The sequence below is a fragment of the Schistocerca americana genome, chromosome 1 (genome assembly GCF_021461395.2).
Source record: "Schistocerca americana isolate TAMUIC-IGC-003095 chromosome 1, iqSchAmer2.1, whole genome shotgun sequence".
Lineage (NCBI taxonomy): Eukaryota > Metazoa > Arthropoda > Insecta > Orthoptera > Acrididae > Schistocerca > Schistocerca americana.
Window position 1 is genome coordinate 1,067,263,471 of NC_060119.1, and position 8,449 is coordinate 1,067,271,919.

Below are 8,449 nucleotides of genomic sequence, written 5' to 3' on the forward strand. Positions count from 1 at the left end.
CAACGTTACCTTTGAAGAATCGTAACATACGATATCACTGTTTGCAAATAAACAGTCATATCCCTTACCTTTATTTTTACTTTGATGTATCGCAGCTTCCTGTTACAATACGGTTTCCTTTTTTTAGATGCTGTTATTTTACTTGTTTCTACATCAACTTCCTCATAGTAAATTGTCTTCAGATAAGATGGGTGTTTGCCCTACAATTGATTATCATACACGAAACAGAAAAAAAACATACCACACACCGACCAGAACAATACTTGACAAAACTCAACGTATAAAATTAATTTTATAAGACTTTAACTGAAATATAAGCTTCCCTTAAATTTCAGATAAGTATTTTTGGCAGTGAATTCCGTTATATTATTCGTTCACGTTGGGGCAATTCCAACGCATTTCTCTGTGACATAAACTAAAAATTGCATTCCTCGACTTGCGTCACTTTTCTTGCCAGGGTGCAGTATTATACACACACCAAAAAAAGTTTTTCATCTCCCAGTTCCCAGAACTCCTGAAGATAGACATTGACTGTGGATATTGTATCACAGACGTAGTCCCCTTGACTGTTCAGCGATGTCAGTAAACCCGCCCAAAGACGTAAACAACCAAGCTTGAGTAGCGCCTATTAGACGGAGGAGGTCCAACAGCTGATCAGTTCCAGTCCTTCCACCAGGAAGGAGGTACACGGCTGGTGTTGTCTGTAGGTCAACCATGCCTACACGGTCAATACCGCTGTTCAATCGCGTCCGCATTGTTATTTTGTGCCAGGAAGGGTTCTCAACAAGGGAAGTGTCCAGGCGTCTCGGAGTGAACCTAATCGATGTTGTTCGGACGTGTAGGAGATACAGAGAGACGGGAACTGTCGATGACAAGCCTCGCTCAGGCCAAAGGTGGCTACTACTGCAGTGGATGACCACTACCTACGGATTGTGGCTCAGAGGGACTCTGACAGCAACGCCACCACATTGAGTAATACTTTTCGTGCAGCAACAGGATGTCATTTTACGACTCAAACTGTGCACAATATGCTGGCGAGGTCCATTTTTGCATCCACGACACCATGCAGCGCGGTACAGAGGGGCCTAACAACATGCCGAATGGGCCGCTCAGGATTGGCATCACGTTCTCTTCAGCGATGAGTGTCGCATTATGCCTTCAACCATACAATCGCGGAGACGTGTTTTGGGGGCAACATGGTCAGGTTGAACGCCTTAGACACTCTGTCCAGCGAGTGCACCAAGGTGGAGGTTCCCTGCTGTTTTCGGGTGCCATTATGTGGGACCGACGTACGCCGCTGGCGGTCATGGAAGGCACCGTAACGGCTGTACGATACGTGAATGCCATCCTCCGACCTACAGTGCAACCTTATCGGCAGCATACTGGCGGGGCATTCGTCTTCATGGACTGCAATTGTAGTTCCCATCGAGCACATCTTGTGAATGATTTCCTTCAGGATAACGACATCTCTAGACTAGAGTGGCCATCATGTTCTCCAGACATGAACCCAATCCAACATGCTTGGGATAGACTGAAAAGGGCTGTTTATGGACGACGTGACCCAACGACCATTCTGAGGTATCTATGCCGAATCGTCGTTTAGGAGTGGGACAATCTGGAACACAGTGCCTTGATGAACTCTTGGAAAGTATGCCACGACGAATACAGGCATGCATCAATGCAAGAGGACGTGCTACTGGGTATTAGAGCAACCTCTGAAGGTCTCCCTGTATGGTGGTACAACATGCAATGTGTAGTTTTCTAGAGCAATAAAAAGGGCGGTAATGATGTTTATGTTAATCTCTATTCCAATTTTCTGTACAGGTCCCGGAACTCTCGGAACCGACGTGATGCAAAACTTTTTTTATGTGTGTATATTCACAAACAGTAATGGAATTTTATTTCGGGCCCAACGTTTGGCACGAGATGTGATGTTTCCTTCCTGTCTCTCACTGAGATTTTTCAACCGCAGGTTTCACAAAGGGTTGACATAAATCACAGCAAGCAAGAGTGGGAAAAATGACATAGGAGACCTACAACTATGGTATGAACACTGATTTTGGCCAATAGCTTGTCAAAATAACTTGCTTTTGTTTGATTCATAGTCTGCGTATAAAAATCATTCTCCTTTAGAGCAGACTGTCCCTCCTGAAAAGTGTGTGATATGGGATTTCATATCACCTGAAACCAATGGACAAATTCACTCTCCGGATGTTTGGTTCTCCGTGGCTATAAAACGTACCCCGTTACACCAAAACGATTCTATATGCGTCCTTGAAGAGTGGATACCTAGCTGAACTTCCTGCACCGTTTGTAATTCAAAATGAGTTCGCCTCCAGTCTCGATGGTGCGGATTTCTGAGATCACTGTGACGCGCCAATTTTCATTCGATGTCCATGGCGCAAGTTAATGGTTGTTTTGAACATTACTTGAATGTCAGCAATGTCCATTTTGTGAATTGTTATACCTACACTCTGCACCTACTGGACACTCATTTTCTGGCGCCCTCCTGATGGACATGGTGAGTCATTAGTAACTAATATTTTTCCGGTTACAGTTATTAACACAAGACTTTAAAGGGGTTCCTTGTTAGAGTTCAACAAGTCTCCACATTTATTCAGGTTCTTCTTTGCCTCCTTACATTCGGAGCATTCAGTCAGTAGCTTTCTCATGTCGGAACACAACTTGGGCCACGTCACATGTTCCTCAGTTTTCTGAACAGTTTTGTAAGTCCCTAAGTTCAAATGGTTCAAATGGCTCTGAGCACTTAACATCTTAGGTCATCAGTCCCCTAGAACTTAGAACTACTTAAACCTAACTAACCTAAGGACATCACTCACATCCATGCCCGAGGCAGGATTCGAACCTGCGACCGTAGCAGTTCCGTGGTTCCGGACTCCAGCGCCTAGAACCGCACGGCCACCACGGCCGGCTGCAAGTCCCTAAGTGTTCACTGCACAGTGACCAATCGAAATACTGAAAGACTGCTGCTTAGGCAAACAAATCTTCCGCATTCGGTCATGGGAGGCACAATAGCACAATAAACCTGTAATGAAGTTGTATTCACTTACTGAGTTGCCTTCCCTCAACCTCCTCTTAACACGGCCTCAGATCTCATCCTTATCCTGTCTTTCCAGTAAATTTTCCAACAAGAAGGGGATCTCAAAATTGCAGCATTCGAGGAAACACTCTCTGGCGTCCAGCACTTCAGCAACAGTTCGCTCAGTCTCGAACATGCGAGTTAAAGTGGCTGCCACTTGGTTCGCAGAGACTTTTATATGACTCACTGAAAACGTACAAGCAGACATGCGGACTGCTCAGTAGGCTTTCCTCCCGGTTTTTCGGGGCCTCACCAAAACCCAGCTGACGGCTCGGTTATCAGTCTCCAATACGAAACAATGTTCCTCGAGATAAAGGCGAAACTCAAGGCAAATAACACAGCAAGAGTCTCTAATTCAAAAAAAAAGAATATTTGATTTCATGAGCAGACAAGGACCTAGAGGTGTAAGTAATAGGTCGATGTTCTCCCTTTTGTTCCTGGAACAGAAACGCAAACTCCCGGCATTGGGTGCGCCAGTTTGAAGAACAAATTCCTTCCCGATATCTGGGACCGTTAAGATTTACACATTACTTAAAGCAAGCTTCAATGCATCAAAAACCGCCAGTTTGCTCTCAGACCGGAAAAATGTCTCACCTTTCCTGTGGAGATGTTTCAATGGCAAAGCTACCTAGTTAAATCTGGAGGTTAATCTTAGATGTGTGAACTCATCCTTAGTTGGCTTTACTGTAAGATTGGCCTCTTTTGGACTCTCCAAAACCTGGTAAAGATGCTCTGAAAAGGTGCAATCATAAACAGCCAAGTCATTCAAATAATTAAATTCACACTGAAATTTTAAATCTCCCAAGGTGGAGTCCAGAAATCGGGAAAGCACAGCAGAGCCATTGCCAAGCCGAACAGGACTCTGGTAGATTCAGTTCAGAAGGCTGTTGTGAGTTTAGACCTTTTGGTTAAAGTTAATTGACAATAAGTTCGATTGAAATCTAGGTCTGTGATATAACGGGCTCCCGCAAAACCACTTAAAGCAGTTGTGAAGATCCGATAACGAAAGTGATTCTAGTAAGCCTCTTGGCTCAAAACACGATTATCTACCACCGGTCGGTATACCATGACTTCTCCTTCAGGAATTTAAAACACAGGAGCCGCATAAGGTGGAGTGGAGGGTCTAATGACTGGGTTTCAGTGAAGTTTTAATTCAATAATTGCTTTTATTTTCCAGAGGTCCCCTCAAAATAAATTTAACACATTTGTTTAGAAGACACACTCTAGTTAATATAATTTTATCAAAAGACACTGAGCCAACCAAACTGATATTAAATTTTAAAAACTTTTTGTTTAATCGATCAAATGATCAACTAAAATTTAAAAAATAATTATTTAAAAACACTTGATCATTAAGATTACAGCCAGGACCGACTTTGGGGAAAGGACTGGAAAGGGAGGGGGGAGGAGGAGAACCATGCCCCCGACCAGTGCAGCAGGTTTCTGTGAGCGGGAATTTTAATTCGGCTGCGAAAGGCTGAATTAAGAAAGACAATGGAAGTTTTGCTTACATGGACGAATGTGAGAAGAAATTGGAAATACAAATAATTCATAAAATCTAGTGTCTCACTGGAAATTATCTACGGTATTGCCAAACAGATGACGCATGCAGCGCTGGTGTTGGTCACCTTGGGTGCGTCTTTCAAAATAGCAAACTTGTTCGTGGCAGTGCTGCCAACTCAGTTTCTCCCAAGTGCCTACACAACGCTTCAAATGTACTTACATTAGCTTGAAAACCACTACAGAAGCAAGAAACTTATAACAAAGAGATAAAGACAAATGTCAGCATATGAAGGCCTAACGGTTTCTGACAGCCATCTAAAAAACCTGTAGCAGTATCGCTTAGGGAAACGCTTTGTAATAAATAAATAAAGAATAAGTAAAATATGAATCGTCCGTCACAGTTCACCCATTGTGTAACTGTTAGTTGTAGTTATTTAATCAACAACACAAGTGTGCGCTGTTTCTCTTTTGAACACAAGCATTGTCATTAAGCAACGTTTACACTTGGAAAAATGAATACGATCCTTCCCCGCACCCGTGCATCTTCTTTGCATCTGATGTTAATACCGTTTAAATTGCTCTTATACTTACCACGCATTTCTAATGCAGTTTATTTGCACAGTGTCTGTAACTTTTAAGTTTTCCCTCGTTTTTGCTTTCTTTCTTGGCTGAAGCAATAATCAATAGATATTAATATTGCGACCACAGGGAAATCCTATCAAAATTTGTTTTGACGCTGAAGCAACTAAACAGCACTGCACGAACTGTTTATTCAGTTTCGCCGTGTTTCAAACTATTCTCGTTCCACCAACTTTATTTAGAATTTAACGGTTACTTTTTGCACAATAAATGGAAGCACTTTAGATCGTAGTCGTGGCACGTTGGAAAGGACGTCATCTCCATATCCGACCATAGCTGTCTTTCTTTTATGTATTACGGATACACTAAATAGAAAATGGCATTTACAGTCTGTTAAGTAAGATTGTGGTTGGGCTAATCAGTAGGAAAAACTATTAGACAACGAAATAAAACATGTATATACATCATTTGCGAACAAAAGGAAGAAGCAGTTGTAATTCATAATACGTCAGTCACTCGTAGCGTCGGTAAATTGCTTGGCATGTCTGGGGCATGTCTGAACTAAGTTCTGCGCGTATTCACGTGGAAGAGCCCTCCGAATGCGTCGAATTGTGTTGACAGCCGTTTCATAGTGCAGACCTTCTTTCTTGCAACTTCTGTATGATGCAAGACCATACATTTTCATTAGGATTAACGTCAAGCGACTGTGAGGGCCAATCCAGTACCTGCACACCTTTCTCCTTTTTCCAGTCGTTGCAAGGTCTTCCGATCACCGTCCTGATGCTGTATCCAGTCTTCATTTCTGTCGACGAACCAACGCTTGGCAGTCGGCACCAAGCACCTTCGATAAATTTTTAACATCTTCCGTGCATTTAAATTATCGGTGAACACGTGAAAATCTCAGTCAAAGCAAACTAAAGTTTTATAGAGATTTCGAGTAGGTTAAAGATTCCCTCTGGTGGGCTGTGAGAGAACTAAGACGATATCACTCACCATCTGTACGTAATGCTGACCACACTCTTACTTAACAAAATTTTCAAATGTGTGTGAATTCCTAAGGGACCAAACTGCTGAGGTCATCGGTCCCTAGACTTACACACTACTTAAACTAACTTACACTAAGGACAACAAACACATCCATTCCCGAGGGAGGAGTCGAACCTCCGGCAGGAGGGGCATCGCAATCCGTGACTGACATGGCGCCTCAAACCGCGCGGCCTTACTTATCAGATTATATACACAAATAAAGTCGTGTTATGGAAGTAGCTTGCTGTTCTGTGACTTCCCACTTCGTACAGCAGAAGCGCCGACGATACCGTCGACAATGCAGTAGTGAACTGTGATAGCCACTACAGGACTAGCGCCGCAATTGCTGTCACGGTATTGCCACTCCGTCTCTACGGTGGAGTTGAAAACTTTCCTGTCCTCTTTGCCAGCAGCCGGAATTTCATTGAAGAGAAACGGTGTTCGCTTGCTTTATTTGTTCATGGACTGCAACTGATAGTTAATAGCTGAATAGCACAAATAATATGGGGAGTGTGGTAAATTCTAGTGAATGGGGAGTTATCACAAAGCGAGTCCCACAGGGATCAATTTTAGGTCCTCTGCTGTTCCTTATTCATGTGAATGACCTCCTACTTAACGTTCAGCAAGCGGAACTAGTACTTTTTGCAGATGACACGAGTGTTATAATAAATCCCATTCCAGAAAAAGCAGCTGACGATATTGTTAAGGATGTCCTTAAAAGAATTATTAAGTGGTTGGACTCTCCCTTAATTTTTAAAAACTCACTATATCCAGTTCTGTATACCGAACAGAGTCATACCGACAATTTATGTAGAATATGAACAGGGATCAATTAACAGGGTAGATTTCTACAAATTTTTGGGTGTTCACATTGATGACAACTTGAACTGGAAGAAGGATATATCACTGAGCTTCTCAAACAACTAAGTTCAGCTTCTTCCGCTCTTCGTATAATCGCTAGCCTTGGTAATAAACAGATCCGCCTCCTAACGTACTTTGCATATTTCCACTCAATAATGTCTTATGGAATAGTTTTCTGGGGTATCTCACCACTTAGGCATAAAGTATTGATTTCACAAAAGAGAGCATTGAGAATAATTAGTGGTGTTCACCCAAGGACGTCACGTACACACCTTTTCAAGGAGTTAGGTACTTTAACTGCACCATCAGAGTACATATATTCGCTAATGAAATTCGTTATAAATAATCCATCTCAATTCGCGAAGAACAGTGATGTTCATACGTACAACACTAGAGGGAAAAGTGACCTTTCCTATCCATTATTGAAGCTGTCAGTTGCTCAAAAAAAAGCACTCCGCCTTCAGGCCACAAGTGCCTCATCGGGACAATCCGACCGCCGTGTCATCCTCAGTTGAGGATGCGGATAAGAGGGGCATGTGGTCAGTACACCACACCCCCAGTCATTATAATGGTTTTCTTTGACCAGAGCCGCTACTATTCGGTCGAGTAGCTCCTCAATTGGCATCACGAGGCTGAGTGCACCCAGAAAAATGGCAGCGGCACATGGCGGCGTGGATGGTCACCCATCCAAGTGCCGGCCACGCCCGACAACGCTTAACTTCGGTGATCTCACGGGAACCGGTGTATCCACTGCGGCATGGCCGTTGCCAGTTGCTCAAAAAGGAGTACATTATTCGGCAACAAAAATTTTTGATCATTTGCCCGACAACATAAAGTGTCTGGCAGGTAGCAGATCTAGTTTTAAATCTAGCTCAAAATCATTCCTTTTGGACAACTCCTATGTTCATACGTACAACACTAGAGGGAAAAATGACCTTTCCTATCTGTTATTGAAGCTACCAGTTGCTCAAAATGGAGTACATTATTCAGCAACAAAAATTTTTGATCATTTACCCAACAACATAAAGTGTCTGGCAGGTAGCAGATCAAGTTTTAAATCTAGCTTAAAATCATTTCTTTTGGCCAACTCCTTCTACTCCATGAACGAGTTCCTGTTTCAGAAATGCTAAAAAAAAATAATACTATTCATGTGTGTATATATATCTTGTAATCTGATTTGTTCCACATCATATCGATAAAATAACCGGGAAAATGATCTACGGAACATGACATAACTAAAACTAAACTGAAACTAAAAATGCGAGTGATGTGTGATATAGTGGTTCAAGTGTAGTTCGTGTCGCTGATGAAGGACTGTGAACGCTGTGCTTGTTAGAAAATTATTTCACTTGACCTGCTAAATCTATTTTTATCTATTAA

General features: G+C 42.4%; 1 pseudogene; it reads right to left on the reverse strand.

Moving 5' to 3' along the window:
- Nucleotides 1-7,720: 7,720 nt before the first annotated feature.
- On the reverse strand, nt 7,721-7,838 carry LOC124560381 (annotated as a pseudogene).
- Nucleotides 7,839-8,449: the final 611 nt, after the last annotated feature.